This window comes from Convolutriloba macropyga, chromosome 10 (assembly GCF_964194025.1).
Source record: "Convolutriloba macropyga chromosome 10, txConMacr16.3, whole genome shotgun sequence".
NCBI classification, from domain to species: domain Eukaryota; kingdom Metazoa; phylum Xenacoelomorpha; order Acoela; family Convolutidae; genus Convolutriloba; species Convolutriloba macropyga.
In genome coordinates, this window is record NC_134477.1 from 6,764,528 (window position 1) to 6,787,478 (window position 22,951).

The following is a 22,951-nucleotide window of genomic DNA, read 5'->3' on the forward strand; positions in this document are numbered from 1 at the left end:
AAACATATCAATGCACATGCATGTATTTTTCTTCAAAAAGTGTTTCGCGTTTTTAGTTGAAATGACTGTTGTCGTTTCTCTTTCGATATACACAAACATAACACACTTTCTTGCGAGTTATTAAAAATTTTAGGATCAAGAAACATTTAATATAACTATGGCAATAAAAATGTGGTTTGATTTAGTGTTGTGAAGACCACCAAAAGCTTTCAGAGGCTCTTCTTCAGAATGAGGAAAAAGTGCGTCAAATGGGATTGATTCTAGAGGACATGGGCAACGAGTATGCATCAAAAATTATGGAAATGAAGCAAAAGATCTCCAGTATTGTAAGTTTAACCCTTGTTCAGGATATTGCTAGCAACATTTTATAACTCCACAACTACGCCGGAGTTTTTTACTTGAAAATTTTGCAAATTTTTCGTGTTTATTTTTTGAGGGATGTTTTTTCCAGCAAAACGCTAACATTTTTGTCACTGATTTGGATCAGTACTATAGGTTCTTTTGTGTTGAGTTTTTCAATGCCCTTACCAACACTTTTTCGTCATTTCTCAAGACTTTTTTAATTAATAGGTGAGCAAGACAATTAAGGATTTGGAACCAGAAAGACTCGCCCTGTCCGAGGATACAATTCTTGAGGACAATGTCGAAAATTTCCAGGAGATTGTAGAGACACCAGAAGTGCAATATGGTCTTGATAACAGGAATTTAGATCATATATATAAAGGACATAATCCTGCCCACTATGGTTTGCATTTGAGAAGGCGGATTTTTGGAGAAAATGGGTTGTCAACTGACATGATTACTCCTCAACGCACAATGGCATCGGGACGAGTCGCAGCAGACTCCGAACTCGTTCTGAAGTTCTTTAGTAATTTTTAGTCACTTTAATTTGAGCCATATGCCAAATAAAAGTAAAAGGTTTAATCGAAATTCTTGTTTATAAGAAAAAATTTCGAGGGCTTTTTTGAGATTAAGTTTTCGCAAAAAAGTAAAGATTCTTATTTTTGGTGCTCAACCGTATTTATGTCCCTTTTTTCTTTAGGATCAGTTCAAAGAAAATTTCCCAGAAGAAAGCACCCCCTGGCTGCGAAAAAGGCTAGAGCAGCTGCAAATAAGGCGGGACTAAACGTCAAAGACCGATTGGCAGGAACAGGGAAATACAGTGCTGGAGCGAAGGAAATCAGAAAAGCTCAACTTAAGAAAAAGCATGAGTCAATTCAATCAGAATAGTTTGTTCTGCTATTTGTTCAATTGTCGAATTCTTTGTCTTAAAGTTTGCATTCTTAAAAGTTTACATAAATTTTCCTGTCAGATATAATTAGTTTTGCAAAAAAAAAGGTTCGCCCAAGGCTTTTTTGAGTCTTGTTTTGCTTGATAATTTCTCGCTCGAGTTTGTTAGTTCTTCTGACTTTATTCTATAAGATGTGTTGTTTGTAGAGAATTAAATTTTTTTCGAGTGTCCAATTTTTCTTTGCAGATTTATTAAGAGAATAAGAAGAGATTTAAATTTCTTGTCTTTGTTGCCGTAGGTTTGAGCATCAGCAATTTTTTTATACAAAAAGAGTGAGGCACATAATAGGGAAAGCAAAAGCTTAGCAAGAGCCCAAAGTCTTTATTGAATTTCAAGGCTTTTTTTAAAGAAATCTTAACAATGCTAAATATGTGATTTGCCTTCCAAACGAAATCGTAATTTTTATAATATTAAGCGCTTTTCTACATAAATATCTTTTTGGCTCGGGTAAGTGTAAAGCTAAGTTTCTAAATTCTGAAATGGTTAGGAGGGCGTGTTGCCTTCCGACTGATATAAATTTTTGATTTCTTGTTAGAATTAACTCGAGGCTTGATCGGAATTTTTTTGATGGTGCTATTTGGGTGTGTTGCCTTCTAGCACTTTGCGTTGATTTCAATCTATTTCTCGCTGCGGTTGCTACAACGTGAGCGTTGTTCTTGAAAACGGTTGCGAGTGAAATGAACAGTTTTTGTAAAATAAACTCTGCTCTTCAGTGATTGAAAAATGGCAACTCGAACGTCTAGTAAGGGCAGGAAGATAGTGAAGCCCCCAAACTTCAGCACTGACAGTGAAGTTGAGTTGCAGGAAACAGCCCAAAGTCAAATGCGAGACAGCAGATTTTTGTTTTATTATGGCAAAAATGCGTTCTCAACTGCCCTGAATTCATCGAGCTGGCCACAGGGGACTTCCTGGAAATATAAATTAAGAAATATAAATATAAAAATTGTTTAACTAGGTCAAACATATCCAATGATTCCCAATGAGCCTCAACCAGAATGCATCTATCTCGGAAAAGGTTCACAATCTGAAATATCACGTCATAAACTTGTTGTTTTGGCCCAATTGAAAAAAGGAGAACCTCCAAGCTTCGTTCCGGAGACAATTCTTCGTGACAACAGAGATGAGGAGGTCATTTCAGAAGATTGCGAAACTCCTCTTCATTCCCCTCTTACGCAGCATGTGTCCCAGGCTGCGGGGTCAACATCTCTGATAGTTAACTATAAGGCAACGAAGACTGCCGAAATAGAGAGCGCCAAAAATAAAAGTTCGTCATGTGAGCAGTTTCAACTTTTTTTTGCGGAACATCAATCAAGGATGGCACGGGCCGAATCCAGTTTCGAGAAAATTAAGAGGCAATCAGATCGCCGCAAGAGGAAGCTGGTGAACGAGTTCAATGATTCGGTAGTATCTGTTTGCAGTTTTTTGAAATTAATGTCTAGACAAAATAAAAATCTAAGGCAGTCGCTGCTTCGTTGCTTGAAAAATTGAACAAGAAAAAATGGCCGGCAAAGTTGCACAAAAATTTTCATGTTTCAACTTCTGAAGCTAGGTTTCTGTTGAAAATTGTATTAAAATATTTTGGTTACAAAATTCTACAATTTTGCTTCTTTTTTGACTCTACGTCTTTTTTAGACAATACGTATTTATGACACTAAAGACGTTCTGTAAATTCAGTAAAAAAGACTATTTGCTTGGTTGTTTTCTAGCGCTCTGAATTTCATATCAAAATGATACTAACATTTAAAAGCGTTTTGTTTAGCTGGAGGAGTTAGAGGAGTGCGTGAGAATCCAAAAGTTTGGGTTTGAGAGTGTCGATCAAAATCCGCATCTTCTTGAAACGTTCCCCGTTGTCCGTGTTATGAAAGGAGATGTTGATTTGATGCAAATTGAAGCCAATGAGTTTCCTAGCAGGCTAGGACGAGCCCTTCGCAAGGAAATTTTTGGACAAAATGGACTCGTTGAAACGATGATTGGCGCTGAGCATTCAACTAGAAAAGAGGCAAAGGGCTCTGATGTTAAGCGGTTTTTTGGTTAGATTTTTAGGAGCAACAATTATGATCAACATTAGGGTTTTGTTAACGGGTTTTGTATTTTAAATATAACGTTTGTTTTTTAAATATATAAAGTCTTAATAAATTAGATAATGGAAAGAAAGATGAGTGACAATCAACATATGCTCTAAAAATCTCCTGCCACTACTGGAGGAAAAGATAAATGTTTATTGTTTTGCTTAGGGTATTAAACGTTTCATAAACTAACCAACTTTGTCATGTTTATCTTTTGTAAGGTTCTTCAAATTCTTAGATTAGAGCAAATATAGTAATTGTTTAAATAGGCGCTGTGCTGATAAAGGTATAGAGTTGTCGACATTCTTTAAAATGCTTTAGAAGTTATCAACGGTAAGTATCCGCTTACTCCCCGATTGGCATTCAAACTGGCAAAGGATGCAGCCAATCAAGCGGGAAGAGAAGTGAAAAGCTATCGATCACAACTTGTTCATGAAGAGAGAAACAGCACAGAAAATGAAATAGACAACAGAGGAGAACCTATCAATTGAAAATGTGCAATACTACTGAGTTAGCAAATAGAAAAAAACAAACAGGTGCTCATGTCAAGCAGCAATGATTCTAAATAGTTTTAGAATTTTATAGTGAATTCTTTCACCCCCCTTCTTATTAAAGCTATGTTAGTTTTGATTACAACCCGTTTTGGTTTAGTAGCGATTGTTAACTGCTTGTTAAACAATAGTTTGAAAAATCAGTTCATCTTAAATTGCCACTGCATCTCTTGTGCCGCTAAATTTAATCGATACTATTGAATCGAACTGAACACAATGTTTGATAACGCTCAAAAATAAAGTTTTGAAACAACTTTTTCCTATTGCATTGTGATTTTTTGTTAGTGCGCTGCTTTGAGGGTGTAATTCTCCCTGATACCAATGAGATATGTTACTGCTTTGCTCTGACAGTTATGTTGCTAAGAAATGTGAAATTGATATTCGGTTGTGTTGCCATCAAGAACAAATCAATGAAAAAGGTCTAGGTGAAGATTTAATAGCAATATTTTTTACGTGGAGTTTGCGCAGTGCTCCGAGGGTGTGTTGCTCTCTGGTACTAATGAGATAATTTAAAGGTGACCGCTTACAAGCAGCATAGGTTTTGTTTAAAATAGTGAGAAGGCTATGAGGGCGTGTTGCCTCGAGCAGAAATAAACGAGAAACTATTAGGTGAAGATTTAAAGGCGGGTGATTAAGTGTGATTTTTTTCCTGTGCTACGAGGGCGTGTTGCCTTCTGGTACTAAGGAGAAATGTCGCAGGTTTGTGCAGAGACAGTGTGTAATATTGAAAAATTCGGGATGCTATGATGATGTTGCCTTCTAGAGAAAGTAAATGAAAACTTCTAGCTGAAGAAATAATAGCAAGGTGCTTTTGTAAAATTTGTGCAGTGCTACCAGTATCTGTTTGCCTCTTGCACCAATGCGATTTTTTACTGGTTTTGCGCTAACAGTCAGAGTTTGTTGTGTTTGAGTGCCATGAGGGTGTGTTGCTCTCTGGTACTAAAGAGAGAATTTAAATGTGACCGCTTAAAGGGAGCATAAGTCTTGTTTAGAATAGTGAGAAGGCTGCGAGGGCGTGTTGCCTCGCAGAAATAAACGAGAAACTATTAGGTGAAGATTTAAAGGCGCGTGATTTATTGTGATTTTATCCTTTGCTACGAGGGCGTGTTGCCTTCTGGTACTAAGGAGAAATATCGCAGGTTTGTGCAAAGAGACAGTGTTATTTTGAAAAAAATTTGAGGTGCTCTGAGGATGTTGCCTTCTAGAGAAAGTAATTGAATTTTCCTTGGTGAAGAGTTAAAAGCTAGGTGCTTTGGTAAAATTTGTGCAGTGCTACGAATATCTGTTCCCCTCTTGTACCAATGAGAGTTTTTTTTACTGGTTTTGCGCTTCACCAAAAGTTTAGGTTCCAGTTAGCAATGAGTGAGTGCGAAAACCTAGCGCAAATCGAAGGACAACTGTCTGAAAAATTGTTGAAAGATTTCCCGAATTCACCAAAACTTTTGACTGTGCTATGGAGTAAGGATGATTTTGAATTAAAACTGCGCAATGACCGAAAGCTGAAAAAACTGTTTATGGATATGAGCGAATCATACAAAGCTGCTATGGATTTTGGACTGAGTATTGAACCAGACAAATACGGAGGATTTTGCTTGGTGAATCGGTCGATGAGCGCCATCAAGCCTGGTGAAATTGAGGTGGCCGTTGGATTGTTAGCTAACCTGCCAAAAGAAAACTCGTATAAAGACTGGTCAGTTAGGGAAGGAGGAAAACTCCTAGTTGGAGTGGCTAGGTGGGCTAATCATTCCTGTAAAGCTAATTGCGACTACTACATGAAAGGTGGTTATCGTGGACGACAATGTGTTAGGTTGCGAGCGCTGAAGCAAATAGAACACAATGAAGAGCTGACAACCTTCTACAACGAAGACGCTTTTGGAGAAGAAAATGTCGATTGTCTTTGCAGTCATACAGAAGAGCATGGAAGGAGTGCAAATTTAGTGCAATCAACTTCACAAACTGTAGTGAGAGCTGTAAAACGAAAACGTCCACCAAAAGCAGAAATTCGATATGCACAACATGCAACAGAGTTTGATTCTTTCTTTGCTTATTACGAAGACTCATCGAATTTTAGCCTGTCCTCATTAAATGAAGCGCCCTCTTTTCCTATAGAAACTTCCCCAAACAATATTGCGGTTCCTCAAATCATCACATCAGATTCTATTGACGACGAAATGGGCAGCAGTAATGGAACAACTGACGAGTCATTGAACAACGCTCAATTTCAATTTTTCCCCGAGTATGAAAGCGATGAAAGTTCACAGTCTGACACCGAAGCTGTAAGGGAACTTGCCTCATTCAATCGATCTTCTCTATGTGATTTTGTGAGTGACTGCAGACCAGTCTCTGTGTCAAATCTAGCTTTGTCCATCATGTCGTTAGTAATAAAGCATAATTGTTCTGACCAAATGTTGTACGAACTTCTAAAACGCGATCAAATTATTTTCAATGGTGAAAGTTTAGCACCATGGACAATAAAAAAGAAGTTGGGTGAATTTGCCGCTCAATATCAATGTAGAAAAGAATTTTTGTCGAACGGTGAACAAATTTATCTCAATTTCAGTCCGCTTCTCCTGAAAATTGTTCAAAATTCGATCAACGGCATGTTGAGATACGCAGAGTTGAGAAAAACAACAAACGATATAATTATGTCTAAACTGGAAGTTATTGAACGGCAAGTGACAATTAGGTTAATTTTGAACTTGGACGGAGCCCTGGTCTCAAAATCTCCTCCTAAAACAGCCTGGCCGCTCCTGATAGCGATTGCCGATCTACCTCCGAAAAAACGACAGATGTTTCAAAACATAATTTTAGGATCTCTTTTTGTTGGAAACGGGACACCGAATTTTGACGACATTTTTGATCATTTCGAGCGACAGATATCTACACATGAGGAGGTAACACTGGATGGTGATCGAGTTAAGGTTAAGTTCGAGCCAATCTTTTTTGTAGCAGATTTAATTGGCAAAGCAAAAGTATTGAATATCAAACAATGCAACGGATATTATGGTTGCTCTCTCTGCACTCAGCGTGGCTTCCACATGGATGGAGCGCATCACTATCCACATGACTTTGATGTTCATAAAAATATGCGGTCTCCTGAAAGTTATCTGGAGAACTTGAAGAACCTGGATGAGGGATCTCAACAAAAACTCAAAACCCTCAACGGTAAAAAGAGTGATTTTGAAAAATTCACTCAAGGAGTAAAGGGCAGGAGCAAAATTTTTTCTGTTATCGCTAATCAGCCGCTCTCTTCGCCGGTTGATACAATGCATCAACTTTTTCTTGGCGTATCGAGGGATCTACTAACGTATTTTTACGACCGCATGAAAGCAGACAGTAAAAGAAAATTGATTAAAATACTTTCGGGTATTCAAACTCCAAGAGAAATAAAACGATCAGTGCAATCTTTCGATCATCTCGCAAATATGAAAGCCAGCGAGCTAAAAGTTCATTTGCTATATCTGGCGCCCATCGTCTTACCCATTTTCTTGTTTGGAGAAGACCGGAGGTCCGATAAAACGGATCTTTTTAAACTAGTTTTTTCTTTGCGCAGTTTATATGATGACAATCGAAACCCTAAATTTTGCAGACATTTGTTAGACGAGTTTTGCGTCAGCATGGCTGAAAAAAATCCCAAGAAAATCGAATCGATCCATTTCCATCTATTGAGACATCTTGCTTGGCAAGCTGCTGAGATTGGTCCTCTCTTCGTTACTTCAGCATCAATGTTTGAATCGGCTCTTCACCTTCTGATTGCTCCGTTAACTGGAACAACAAACCACTGTAAACTAATGGTAGAGAGATTCATCAGAGGCAAAGTGGTTTCTGAGATAGATTATAGTGAAGATGATTTGGCGCAGTTTCTAAGGTTTTCTGACAATCCGTCGGATGTGAACGAAGAATTTGGCCTCGTAGAATTAGATGAATTAAGAGAATTCAGGTTCAACAATCCGTCAGCTCGAGTGTTCTGTCGATTCAGGAAGAATTTTTATTTTGGCTCTTTAGCGTACGGGCGGGAATCAGGTGCAGATATTTTTGCATGTGTAGACGCGTCAACAATGGCTATTGGGGAAATTCTTTTCTTCTATGAGCTGGATGGTAAATTTTGTGTGCTTCGTGAACAAAAAATTGTTTCAACATTTAAACTTGTTCAACAACCAGAAGGTCCGATTTCTTATTTTGCATACGTCGTTGAAGACAAGAATAGCACAATTCATGTTGCAGTAGATGCATTAGAAATAAAGTTTTTTCCTGTAAAAATTGAGGACAATTTGTATCTTGTTCCACTACTCAGTAACTTTGAGCATGATTAATTTTTAGTTTTCAGTTTCAATTTTTATTATAGCTACGCTGTTGATTCATTAACGTATGATCTGTTATTGTCATTGTATATTTTGAAAACAATCAATTTGCAAAACTCGATATATTGAAAACAATCAATTTGCAAAACAATCGATATTTTGAATAGTAATTTTGCTGCATGACTTTTTAACGTATTGCTTGTTTTATTTTATTGACATAAATTTTAAACAATCATTTTGCGAAACTTAGTTGAAAACAAAGTCATCTTGCAGAACGCAGGCAAATTCCAATCTCTCTACATTACTTTTCTTTTGCTTGTTCTAAAAATTTGCATCCTTCCAGACGCAATGAGGCAAACAATTTTGAGTTTTGAGAACAACCGTTTGATTTATCGAATACAACCTGCTGACATAGCTGGTAATGTCGAATCAAGTGAAGTTGACTTGCTCAGGAGTCAGATCTTTGCTTTGGAGGAAAAGGTTGCTCTCCTTACGAAAAGAGTAGAAGACCTGGAACGTCTTCGACCTGTTGAGATAATCGATTTGACACAAGATGAAAGTTTCACAACAACTGTTTCGGTGTCGTCTAACCAAAGCGATGATATAGAGATGAATGGACTTTTTTGAGCCGGGCAGGATCTTAAGCTTTTAAATAGCACGATAGTTTCTGGTTTTCTCTAGTAAATTGTTCAAGCTGGTTCTTTTAGATTTTTGAATTGTTCAAATGTAGTTTGTTTTCTACTTAATTGTATTAAAGATTTGATACCCCTGCTTTTTTGATGCTGAATTGAACTTGATTTTTTGCTTTTCCAACTAGCTAACAAATTATACATATAATAAATCGAGGACAAGCTTGTGTTTTACTAATTTTTCGAGGAGGTTCGGAGGGTGTATTGCCTTCTGCCGCAAAAGTATCACTTTCATTCCATAATTTTCTATTTTGCTTCAAGCTTTTTTCGTTTATACCTTGACATAGACTGGAGGGTGTGTTGCCTTCCGGCTAATGGTATGACATTGCTCATAAGTTGTACTTTTTTTCTAATGGTCACGAAGATTTTTAGTTTCTCGAAATGAGTTCCTAGCTACTGATCAGCGTACCGGGGACATTAGTGATGGGATCTTTTGTAGTACTCAGATTTGTGGTAATTTTCGAGACCGCAGTTTTGACAACGTGGCAGCCAATACAAATGGTTCAAATGACCCTTTTGAATGACGGAGTTGAGCATAAATTATCTTTGACCCCAAATACCCCAGAATTTGAGTCCTTTATGGCATGGGTTACTGAAGTTGAAATGAGCGACGAGCAGGAGCAAGCTTTGTATCCTCTGATTGCGGTTCTTGGAGACTACTACGGTTCCTCTGATAGCGAACACTGACTACTATTTCGATCAGATCTACAGTGCTAAATTTTAATTGTTTGCTCATGATAACAAACTTTCTTAGGCTGTGCTTATTTCGAACAATTTTTTTAAAAATGTGCTAAGTTTTTACTCTGTTTTATGTTTGTGATAAAGGAACTAATTTCTCTCAATTAATGCGCAATTAAAAACTTCGATGTTTTATGTTTATGATAAAGAAACCAATTGAAAGCTTGTCTTCTTTCTTGTTTTTCATGCATTTAGTGAGTGTGGTTAATATGAGTGTCAGTATTATCCAATAAAACTTTTAGTCTGATGCGAAATATAGGCTGAACGAATATTAACTCTAGTTATTAACTCTAGAATTTTAGGCTGAACGAATATTAACTCTAGTTATTAACTCTAGAATCGGGTCAAAGAATTGTTCAAATCAAATTGAACTCGGTAGGAGTACCACTCGGTAGGAGTGCAGTTAAAGTGTAACACAAAAAAAAATTTTGCTATAGCTTGCCTCGGAAAAAAAGTTAGCTTTTCATACGGATGCTAATTTCGCCATTAGCGAATTTTAAAAAAGTTTTATTTCATTGGGCCAAAACTTTGTTCAAATCGGATCAAACTTGGCACAGAGTGTTTCCATGGTACCTAGTTACCATGGAAATACTTTGTGCCAAGTTTGATCCGATTTGAACAACTCTTTGACACAATGAAAAAGACCTATTTTTAAAATTCAATCATTGCAAGTTAATCGAAATAATTGGAAATTTCCGTATAAAAGGCTAACTTTTTTCCTAGACAAGTTATAGCAAAAAATTTTTTGCTTCAGACTCTAGGTGCTCATGGGACACTCCATGCCGACTTTTGTCCAATTTGAAGAAGTTTTTAACCATACTAAAAAGACCTATTTTTAGAAATACTTTTTCGAAATAATCGCAGTTTTTCGTTCGAAAATGTAACTTTTTCCAGGGACAAGCAGCTGGAGTCTAATACAAAAAAATTTTTTTGTTTGCCCCTGGAAAAAGTTACATTTTCGAACGAAAAGTTGCGATTATTCGGAATAAGCATTTTTAAAAATAGGTCTTTTCCGTATGGTCAAAAACTTCTTCAAATTGGACCAAACTCGGCTTGGAGTGTCCCATGAGTACCTAAAGTCTAGAGCGAAAGATTTTTTGGTATAGCTTACCTAGGAAAAAAGTTGGGTTTTCATACGGAAATTTGCGATTATTTCTAATAAGTAATTTTTAAAAAAAGATCTTATTGATTAGGTCTTAGAGTTTTCCAAAGTAAACCAAACTCGGCATGGAGTCTCCTATGAGTACCTAGAGTCTAACGCGAAAAGTTTTTTTGCTATAGCTTGTCTAGGAAAAAAGTTAGTCTTTCATACGGAAATTTGCGAATTTCGCGAGTAACGAATTTTAAAAATAGGTATTTTTCATGGGGTCAAGGAGTTGTCCAAATCAAACCAAACTCGGCATGGAGTGTCCTATGAGTACCTAGAGTCTAGAGAGAAAAGATTTTTTGGTATAGCTTGCCTAGGAAAAAAGTTGGGTTTTCATACGGAAATTTGCGACTATTTCTAATAAGTAATTTTAAATAATTTTTGAAAATAGGTCTTTTTGATTAGGTCTTAGAGTTGTCCAAAGTGAACCAAACTTGGCATGGAGTCTCCTATAAGTACCTAGAGTCTAAAGCGAAAAGATTTTTTGGTATAGCTTGCCTAGAAAAAAAGTTGGGTTTTCATACGGAAATTTGCGAGTTTCGCGAATAACGAATTTTAAAAATAGGTCTTTTTCATGGGGTCAAGGAGTTGTCCAAATCAAACCAAACTCGGCATGGAGTGTCCTATGAGTACCTAGAGTCTAAAGCGAAAAAATTTTTAGGTATAGCTTGCCTAGGAAAAAACTTGGGTTTTCATACGGAAATTTGCGAATTTCGCGAATAACGAATTTTAAAAATAGGTCTTTTTCATGGGGTCAAGGAGTTGTCCAAATCAAACCAAACCCGGCATGGAGTGTCCCATGAGTACCTAGAGTCTGAAGCGAAAAGATTTTTTGGTATAGCTTGCCTAGGAAAAAACTTGGGTTTTCATACGGAAATTTGCGAATTTCGCGAATAACGAATTTTAAAAATAGGTCTTTTTCATCGGGTCAAGGAGTTGTTCAAATCAAACCAAACTCGGTATAGAGTATCCCGTGTGTACCTAGAGTCTAAAGCAAAAAAAATTTTTGTCATAGCTTGCTTAGGAAAAAAGTTAGTTTTTCATACGGAAATTTGCGATTAATTCGAATAGTTAATATTAAATAATTTTAAAAAATAGGTCTTTTTGATTAGGTCTTAGAGTTGTCCAAAGTGAACCAAACTCGGCTTGGAGTCTCCTATGAGTACCTAGAGTCTAAAGCGAAAAGATTTTTTGGTATAGCTTGCCTAGGAAAAAACTTGGGTTTTCATACGGAAATTTGCGAATTTCGCGAATAACGAATTTTAAAAATAGGTCTTTTTCATGGGGTCAAGGAGTTGTCCAAATCAAACCAAACTCGTTATAGAGTATCCAGTATGTACCTAGAGTCTAAAGCAAAAAGAATTTTTTTCATAGCTTGCCTAGGAAAAAAAATAGTTTTTCATACGGAAATTTGCGATTATTTCGAATAAAGAATTTTAAAAATAGGTCTTTTTCATCGGGTCAAGGAGTTGTTCAAATCAAACCAAACTCGGTATAGAGTATCCCGTGTGTACCTAGAGCCTAAAGCAAAAAAAATTTTTGTCATAGCTTGCCTAGGAAAAAATTTAGTTTTTCATACGAAATTTGCGATTAATTCGAATACTTAATTTTAAATAATTTTAAAAAATAGGTCTTTTTGATTAGGTCTTAGAGTTGTCCAAAGTGAACCAAACTCGGCTTGGAGTCTCCTATGAGTACCTAGAGTCTAAAGCGAAAAGATTTTTTGGTATAGCTTGCCTAGGAAAAAACTTGTGTTTTCATACGGAAATTTGCGAATTTCGCGAATAACGAATTTTAAAAATAGGTCTTTTTCATCGGGTCAAGGAGTTGTTCAAATCAAACCAAACTCGGTATAGAGTATCCCGTGTGTACCTAGAGTCTAAAGCAAAAAAAATTTTTGTCATAGCTTGCTTAGGAAAAAAGTTAGTTTTTCATACGGAAATTTGCGATTAATTCGAATAGTTAATATTAAATAATTTTAAAAAATAGGTCTTTTTGATTAGGTCTTAGAGTTGTCCAAAGTGAACCAAACTCGGCTTGGAGTCTCCTATGAGTACCTAGAGTCTAAAGCGAAAAGATTTTTTGGTATAGCTTACCTAGGAAAAAAGTTGGGTTTTCATACGGAAATTTGCGATTATTTCTAATAAGTAATTTTTAAAAAAAGATCTTATTGATTAGGTCTTAGAGTTTTCCAAAGTAAACCAAACTCGGCATGGAGTCTCCTATGAGTACCTAGAGTCTAACGCGAAAAGTTTTTTTGCTATAGCTTGTCTAGGAAAAAAGTTAGTCTTTCATACGGAAATTTGCGAATTTCGCGAGTAACGAATTTTAAAAATAGGTATTTTTCATGGGGTCAAGGAGTTGTCCAAATCAAACCAAACTCGGCATGGAGTGTCCTATGAGTACCTAGAGTCTAGAGAGAAAAGATTTTTTGGTATAGCTTGCCTAGGAAAAAAGTTGGGTTTTCATACGGAAATTTGCGACTATTTCTAATAAGTAATTTTAAATAATTTTTGAAAATAGGTCTTTTTGATTAGGTCTTAGAGTTGTCCAAAGTGAACCAAACTTGGCATGGAGTCTCCTATAAGTACCTAGAGTCTAAAGCGAAAAGATTTTTTGGTATAGCTTGCCTAGAAAAAAAGTTGGGTTTTCATACGGAAATTTGCGAGTTTCGCGAATAACGAATTTTAAAAATAGGTCTTTTTCATGGGGTCAAGGAGTTGTCCAAATCAAACCAAACTCGGCATGGAGTGTCCTATGAGTACCTAGAGTCTAAAGCGAAAAAATTTTTTGGTATAGCTTGCCTAGGAAAAAACTTGGGTTTTCATACGGAAATTTGCGAATTTCGCGAATAACGAATTTTAAAAATAGGTCTTTTTCATGGGGTCAAGGAGTTGTCCAAATCAAACCAAACCCGGCATGGAGTGTCCCATGAGTACCTAGAGTCTGAAGCGAAAAGATTTTTTGGTATAGCTTGCCTAGAAAAAAAGTTGGGTTTTCATACGGAAATTTGCGAGTTTCGCGAATAACGAATTTTAAAAATAGGTCTTTTTCATGGGGTCAAGGAGTTGTCCAAATCAAACCAAACTCGGCATGGAGTGTCCTATGAGTACCTAGAGTCTAAAGCGAAAAAATTTTTTGGTATAGCTTGCCTAGGAAAAAAGTTGGGTTTTCATACGGAAATTTGCGACTATTTCTAATAAGTAATTTTAAATAATTTTTGAAAATAGGTCTTTTTGATTAGGTCTTAGAGTTGTCCAAAGTGAACCAAACTTGGCATGGAGTCTCCTATAAGTACCTAGAGTCTAAAGCGAAAAGATTTTTTGGTATAGCTTGCCTAGAAAAAAAGTTGGGTTTTCATACGGAAATTTGCGAGTTTCGCGAATAACGAATTTTAAAAATAGGTCTTTTTCATGGGGTCAAGGAGTTGTCCAAATCAAACCAAACTCGGTATAGAGTATCCCGTGTGTACCTAGAGTCTAAAGCAAAAAAAATTTTTGTCATAGCTTGCTTAGGAAAAAAGTTAGTTTTTCATACGGAAATTTGCGATTAATTCGAATAGTTAATATTAAATAATTTTAAAAAATAGGTCTTTTTGATTAGGTCTTAGAGTTGTCCAAAGTGAACCAAACTCGGCTTGGAGTCTCCTATGAGTACCTAGAGTCTAAAGCGAAAAGATTTTTTGGTATAGCTTACCTAGGAAAAAAGTTGGGTTTTCATACGGAAATTTGCGATTATTTCTAATAAGTAATTTTTAAAAAAAGATCTTATTGATTAGGTCTTAGAGTTTTCCAAAGTAAACCAAACTCGGCATGGAGTCTCCTATGAGTACCTAGAGTCTAACGCGAAAAGTTTTTTTGCTATAGCTTGTCTAGGAAAAAAGTTAGTCTTTCATACGGAAATTTGCGAATTTCGCGAGTAACGAATTTTAAAAATAGGTATTTTTCATGGGGTCAAGGAGTTGTCCAAATCAAACCAAACTCGGCATGGAGTGTCCTATGAGTACCTAGAGTCTAGAGAGAAAAGATTTTTTGGTATAGCTTGCCTAGGAAAAAAGTTGGGTTTTCATACGGAAATTTGCGACTATTTCTAATAAGTAATTTTAAATAATTTTTGAAAATAGGTCTTTTTGATTAGGTCTTAGAGTTGTCCAAAGTGAACCAAACTTGGCATGGAGTCTCCTATAAGTACCTAGAGTCTAAAGCGAAAAGATTTTTTGGTATAGCTTGCCTAGAAAAAAAGTTGGGTTTTCATACGGAAATTTGCGAGTTTCGCGAATAACGAATTTTAAAAATAGGTCTTTTTCATGGGGTCAAGGAGTTGTCCAAATCAAACCAAACTCGGCATGGAGTGTCCTATGAGTACCTAGAGTCTAAAGCGAAAAAATTTTTTGGTATAGCTTGCCTAGGAAAAAACTTGGGTTTTCATACGGAAATTTGCGAATTTCGCGAATAACGAATTTTAAAAATAGGTCTTTTTCATGGGGTCAAGGAGTTGTCCAAATCAAACCAAACCCGGCATGGAGTGTCCCATGAGTACCTAGAGTCTGAAGCGAAAAGATTTTTTGGTATAGCTTGCCTAGGAAAAAACTTGGGTTTTCATACGGAAATTTGCGAATTTCGCGAATAACGAATTTTAAAAATAGGTCTTTTTCATCGGGTCAAGGAGTTGTTCAAATCAAACCAAACTCGGTATAGAGTATCCCGTGTGTACCTAGAGTCTAAAGCAAAAAAAATTTTTGTCATAGCTTGCTTAGGAAAAAAGTTAGTTTTTCATACGGAAATTTGCGATTAATTCGAATAGTTAATATTAAATAATTTTAAAAAATAGGTCTTTTTGATTAGGTCTTAGAGTTGTCCAAAGTGAACCAAACTCGGCTTGGAGTCTCCTATGAGTACCTAGAGTCTAAAGCGAAAAGATTTTTTGGTATAGCTTGCCTAGGAAAAAACTTGGGTTTTCATACGGAAATTTGCGAATTTCGCGAATAACGAATTTTAAAAATAGGTCTTTTTCATGGGGTCAAGGAGTTGTCCAAATCAAACCAAACTCGTTATAGAGTATCCCGTATGTACCTAGAGTCTAAAGCAAAAAGAATTTTTTTCATAGCTTGCCTAGGAAAAAAAATAGTTTTTCATACGGAAATTTGCGATTATTTCGAATAAAGAATTTTAAAAATAGGTCTTTTTCATCGGGTCAAGGAGTTGTTCAAATCAAACCAAACTCGGTATAGAGTATCCCGTGTGTACCTAGAGCCTAAAGCAAAAAAAATTTTTGTCATAGCTTGCCTAGGAAAAAATTTAGTTTTTCATACGAAATTTGCGATTAATTCGAATACTTAATTTTAAATAATTTTAAAAAATAGGTCTTTTTGATTAGGTCTTAGAGTTGTCCAAAGTGAACCAAACTCGGCTTGGAGTCTCCTATGAGTACCTAGAGTCTAAAGCGAAAAGATTTTTTGGTATAGCTTGCCTAGGAAAAAACTTGGGTTTTCATACGGAAATTTGCGAATTTCGCGAATAACGAATTTTAAAAATAGGTCTTTTTCATCGGGTCAAGGAGTTGTTCAAATCAAACCAAACTCGGTATAGAGTATCCCGTGTGTACCTAGAGTCTAAAGCAAAAAAAATTTTTGTCATAGCTTGCTTAGGAAAAAAGTTAGTTTTTCATACGGAAATTTGCGATTAATTCGAATAGTTAATATTAAATAATTTTAAAAAATAGGTCTTTTTGATTAGGTCTTAGAGTTGTCCAAAGTGAACCAAACTCGGCTTGGAGTCTCCTATGAGTACCTAGAGTCTAAAGCGAAAAGATTTTTTGGTATAGCTTGCCTAGGAAAAAACTTGGGTTTTCATACGGAAATTTGCGAATTTCGCGAATAACGAATTTTAAAAATAGGTCTTTCTCATGGGGTCAAGGAGTTGTCCAAATCAAACCAAACTCGTTATAGAGTATCCCGTATGTACCTAGAGTCTAAAGCAAAAAGAATTTTTTTCATAGCTTGCCTAGGAAAAAAAATAGTTTTTCATACGGAAATTTGCGATTATTTCGAATAAAGAATTTTAAAAATAGGTCTTTTTCATCGGGTCAAGGAGTTGTTCAAATCAAACCAAACTCGGTATAGAGTATCCCGTGTGTACCTAGAGCCTAAAGCAAAAAAAATTTTTGTCATAGCTTGCCTAGGAAAAAATTTAGTTTTTCATACGAAATTTGCGATTAATTCGAATACTTAATTTTAAATAATTTTAAAAAATAGGTCTTTTTGATTAGGTCTTAGAGTTGTCCAAAGTGAACCAAACTCGGCTTGGAGTCTCCTATGAGTACCTAGAGTCTAAAGCGAAAAGATTTTTTGGTATAGCTTGCCTAGGAGAAAACTTGGGTTTTCATACGGAAATTTGCGAATTTCGCGAATAACGAATTTTAGAAATAGGTCTTTTTCGTCGGGTCAAGGAGTTGTCCAAAGTGAACCAAACTCGGCATGGAGTCTCCTATGAGTACCTAGAGTCTAAAGCGAAAAGATTTTTTGGTATAGCTTGCCTAGAAAAAAAGTTGGGTTTTCATACTGAAATTTGCGAGTTTCGCGAATAACGAATTTTAAAAATAGGTCTTTTTCGTCGGGTCAAGGAGTTGTCCAAAGTGAACCAAACTGGGTATGGAGTATACCATGGGTGCCTAGAGTCTAAAGCAAAAAGAATTTTTTTCATAGCTTGCCTAGGAAAAAAGTTAGTTTTTCATACGGAAATTTGCGATTATTTCGAATAAAGAATTTTAAAAATAGGTCTTTTTCATCGGGTCAAGGAGTTGTTCAAATCGAACCAAACTCGGTATGGAGTATTCCAAGTGTATATAGAATCTAGGGAAAAAAGAATTTCTGGTATTGCTTGCCTCTGGAAAAAGTTACTTCTTTCTTTATTTTATTTTATCTAATATATTTTGTAATTTATTATGTTTTTGTTATTGTTTCCGACAGTTCTTAACTATTTTATTGTTTGCTTTTGTTTTGTTTTGTTTTGTCTTGTTTTGTTTTGGAGATAGAGTTTAGGCCTGGTTTTTTGCCAGTGCTTTGCTCAAAAATCTCCTATAGTTGAATGTTCATAACTCCGCCGTAGCCGGTCCCCAGCCCGGTTGAGAGAAGGAGGAGGGAAACACACCCAAAACATACTGGAAAATCTCAAAAAGTTGTTCGTTAGTTCAACTGTAGATTTTTTCCGACAGTATTTAACCTAATTCAGCTCTCGAAATACGAGATGAATGACTCGAATTATGTAGATTTATGATTCGAAGTAGGGGCCGCATGAATCGAATTAGGTTGATTTATGATTCGAAACGGTAGGATTATGACTCGACAGACCGGGTCATTGTTCCGAAATACCAAATTTATGAATCGAAAGACCGGGTCATTGTTCCGAAATACCTGATTTATGATTCGAAATACAAGGTGCATGACTCGAATTATGTGGATTTATGATTCGAAATACGAGATGCATGACTCGAATTATGTAGATTTATGATTCGAAGTAGGGGCTGCATGAATCGAATTAGGTTGATTTATGATTCGAAACGGTAGGATTATGACTCGACAGACCGGGTCATTGTTCCGAAATACCAGATTTATGAATAGAAAGACCGGGTCATTGTTCTGAAAGACCAGATATATGATTCGACTTACCGGGTCATTAACTTCTTCCGGGTCCGTGTATTTAACGACCCGGAATGACACCCCCCCCCAGACGACGTTTTGTCGAGTCATAATTCTACCACCTCGCCCCGGGTGGACCATATGAAAAGAAAAGAAAACTGAGGTGGGAGCAATTTCTGCATCTTAATTACGCTGTCGAGGCAGCCAATAAACTTGCTGGACACATCATGTCTTTATACGACGGTGACCCACGCTTGTTTCGTCTGGGGAACCGACTTTTAACTCACTGCATTAACGCAAATCTTAGAAAAGGCTACCATTTCTTCATTATTCAATTACAGTATTAGCCCGGGCTTGAACCCAAGTCTAGCAGGCAATACCTCAAACCCATTTTTAGGCACCTCTTTTTTTCAATTACATCATCAATTATATATCATTTAATTCTTTAGAAAATGAATAAGGAGGCCAGCGTTATCTTGTTCATAAAACAAATTTGTTATAGCGGTAATTTTTGCCGCCACTTGTAAAGTGAAAAATTGTTTTCACTGTACAAAACAAACTGTAAGACAAACTTTAAAAAATAAACTGTAAGACAAACTTTTACAAAACAAACTGTAAGACAAACTTTACAAAACAAACTGTTAGACAAACTTTACAAATCAAAACTGTAAGACAAACTTTACAAAACAAACTGTAAGACAAACTTTACAAAAACAAACTGTAAGACACACTTTACAAAACAAACTGTAAGACATGCTTTACAAAATAAACTGTGAGACAAACTTTACAAAACAAGCTGTGAGACAAACTTTACAAAACAAACTGTAAGACAAACTTTACAAAACAAACTGTAAGAATAGACTTTTGAATTGGTATATAGACATCTTAAGGCTAGTATTCTAAGAATTCTAAAAGAAACCAATTTGTAAAATTAAAATTGCTTCCGATATTTAAAAGAAACGTTTTCGAACTTTACGTTCATCGTCATGTTAAAAATGTTTCACAAATTGTTATAGATAAAATGAATATGTATTTACATTTGTCTGAGAGCACCATAAAAACAATTCTAGGAACAATTCTAAAAAATTAAATCGAAAATGTTTTCCTGTATACAATACTTAGCCTATTCACAACTCATATTTGCATCTTTTATCAATTTCTTTAAAACATTCCTTTTCCTGATTTTTTGTTTTTGGCCATGTTTTTGTATTTTTAGGGTTGTTCCAAAACTGCCCTAACCCCAAGTATCCCTCTTGTGAAGATTTTGCAAACTTTTTTTGTCATGCACAAAATGTTTTTTGCCCTATGTATCCGTATCTAGTCAAGCTATGATTTGAACTAATATTTTAGCGTGAGTTCCCACCCGCTATATTCATCACGTGTGTTAAGTGCCGGCTTCAGCTTCTTGATGCATTCAGCTTCGATAGTCAGTAGCTTTTCTACTGGCCGACAGGCGTCCAGAATTTTCCATTCAATGTCATTCGTGGCGCCACAACATTCAACCAGATGTTGACCCACCTGTGAATCCTTCTTTTGATGTTCTGATATCCTTGTGGTAACCTGCCGGCTTGTTCGCCCAACATAGATGGATCCAAATCCATAACATTTGATCTCTTTTATCACGTGGGACTTCAGGTCTCTATCGAAAGATGATTTCAGGGTTGGGAGACATGATATTATTTTTCGCGTTATAAAAACCTCTTGTAATTCGCATATTTTCTTCAATTTGCTTGCAAAGTTTTGAGTAAGGTTGCCTCTGTATTATCGAAAAATAATTGGCTTATCATGAAATCTACTCTTGCTTTTTTGATGCTCCTTTGGTGTTGTTCACTTGGTCTTTACCGCCACTTATTATCTTTTCTAAAGTCTGGTTCAATATTTTTGAAGATCATTCCTCTGGATACTGATTTTTAGTCTAGCAAGTTTTCTTTTTTTCAAGAGCCTGATTGAAAGCCAACCAATTAGATGTCGCATTAAAAACACTGTGAACCGTCCCTTGAGTCACATTTTTCTTATGCTGAAGTGGTGCATAGCTGCGAAAATTCAGGATTTTTCCAGTTTCAGTTGGTTTTCGAAACCAATGACAGGTGATATTACTTTTTGCTGCTCACATTTAGGTTTATGTCAAGAAAAGCCAAATCCCCTTCCATGTTAACTTTTTCTAAGGTAAATTGCATGTTGTTGTGTAATGAATTTGCAAATATTAAGTACTCGTCCGGGTCACCACGAACCGTGCAGATAATACCATCTACTTGCTTTTTAAACAATTTCATCTCCTCATACGGCCCCACTCTCTGTTGATTGCTGCAATAAGAACAAATCCCAACAACATCCTGCATGGTGGCGTAATCCTCATTCGTTATCTTTTGGCATTTTGCATGAAACCAGTTATTGCATGACCAATATTCTACTCCGTTTCCTCGAAAAGTCACTCTCCAGTTACAGTCTTTGCACATCCGTTTCGGTCGGATCTGGAGATATTTTCGTTGAGCTCTGGTTTTTGCAGTGATGCCTCAAACAATTTCATCCACACGTTTGCTAGTATTAAATCCAGTGATGCATCCATAGCCAGATCATCTGATTGTACATACCAGATCCCGTTACATTTAAAATGAAATTTTTTCACCGCAAGCTTTAATAAATTTCTCATTGCTGACCTTGGGATCTCTGGAGCCAGGTTGCTTGAATAGAGTTCTCTTAGAGCCATTTCTATAGCCTCTCCAACCGGCACGTTGGTGTACAAAATTTTGCGTCAAGAGATATTATCTGCTTGCTATCTTAAAGAGAGAGAGAGAGAGAGAGAGAGAGAGAGAGAGAGACTCTAAGGCCTTTCTAGCATCTTGCGTGTTGGTTTCAATGTTTGCACCCAGTAGTTCCTGAAAAAATGGTGTTAGAAATCTGTTCAAGTATTCGTAACTGCTACCAGGTATCGAAAGAACAGGTCAGAGAGGTGTATCTTTTTTTATGTACCTTTGCCGGGCCATACGGCCTCGCTGGTTGTGAACCTGTTGAATTGAGTATTTGAAAAATTTCGATACTAATTTTTTCTTGCTTCATGAATTGTTGCAGGCTTTTATTTATTTGTTTTTCATTTTTGATCACAATTTCATCTTTTGCTCCATTAATTTTTTGAAACTGATCCGAGTTCAGCACATCATCAAGTGTTTCCCTGTACGTTGAATTCTTCATCACACAGAAACCGCAGCCTTTGTCAAATGGTACCTCCACCAAATCAAGGGCTTTTTGCATACCATTTTTTGTACGCTTCAACTTCACAAAGCTTCTCACCCTCTCTTTTATTCTCGCGTAATTCACGTACAAGTTTGCAAGAATGTGACCTCATTAAACTTGTCTCTAACAGGGTGTCTAGGTCCCAACGATAGGATGTCAAGTACAAACTTTGGAAGTTCACTGTCATCCATTATCACAACATTACTATGGGAGCTATTCCGCAGTGGTCTTTCTTGTCTCTCTGACAGTTTGTCCAGTTTTTTATTAAGTCTATTTTGAACCATTGCGGAGTGATTCCTCATTTCACGCCTAATGCTGCTAACAACGGATGGCATCAGTTCTGGTCTCACTTTCTCTCTAAATTTACTCCTATCTGTTTTAAGTTTTTCCTTGAACACTTTACGGCCTTTTTCCGCACGGTTTATTTCTTGTTTGAGGAGTTTTGATTGAAAACTGTGCACCGCTTGTTCAGAATTAAACTTCATTTTAGGAGCGTGAAACCTCAAAAAATCCGGAATTATATCCTTGTTAATGCATTGTTTTAAAAACTCAATTCGGCAATTGCAGCTAGTGACCTTATTTTCTTCTAAGAAAGCCTATTTCTTGAGAAACGTTTTAACACTAACAAAAAATTTTTGCCATTAATTAGGTTCAATTTAGATTAAAAAATTTTCAATAACATTATTCCTTTTTTGTCCTGTTTAGCTATTCGTCTGGGTCTCAAACTTTGACCCCCAAGCGCTGTTTAAATTACCATCTCAAAAAATTAAAGTTAAAGGAAAAATAGTTTTGAAAAATTTAAATTACCATCTATGTAACCCAGCCAGGGAGCCCCGATCGCTGTCTTTTAAGATTATGCAGGATTCCCGTGACAAACAGTTCTCCCAAAATTTTGCAAAACAGCTGTTATCCGGAAAGATCTTTCAAGATGCTTCTTACAAGATTTTCCAAGATCACAGCTACGTTTAAGGATCTTTGTATGAGACGAATCATGGTACGGATAGCCTTTTTATGTACCTAACATTTACAGTAATGTTAGTCATACTAACATTAATAACCATTTCCCACTTTATATATTAGTTGATCATAACGTGTAATTTACTTATAGTTTGTAAAAAATCTCGTTTTTGTTTTGAGTATTAACATTTAACGTAACCCATATCGACCATTTTGAGCACGAAGTTAGCCTAAAATTTTATTGCCCCATTTTTATTAGTAATTACTTGAGACAACTTCAAAAGACTTAATTTTTATTGTCAACAGTGCTATTTGTAATTGAAGAACTGTTATTTGTCTTCTTA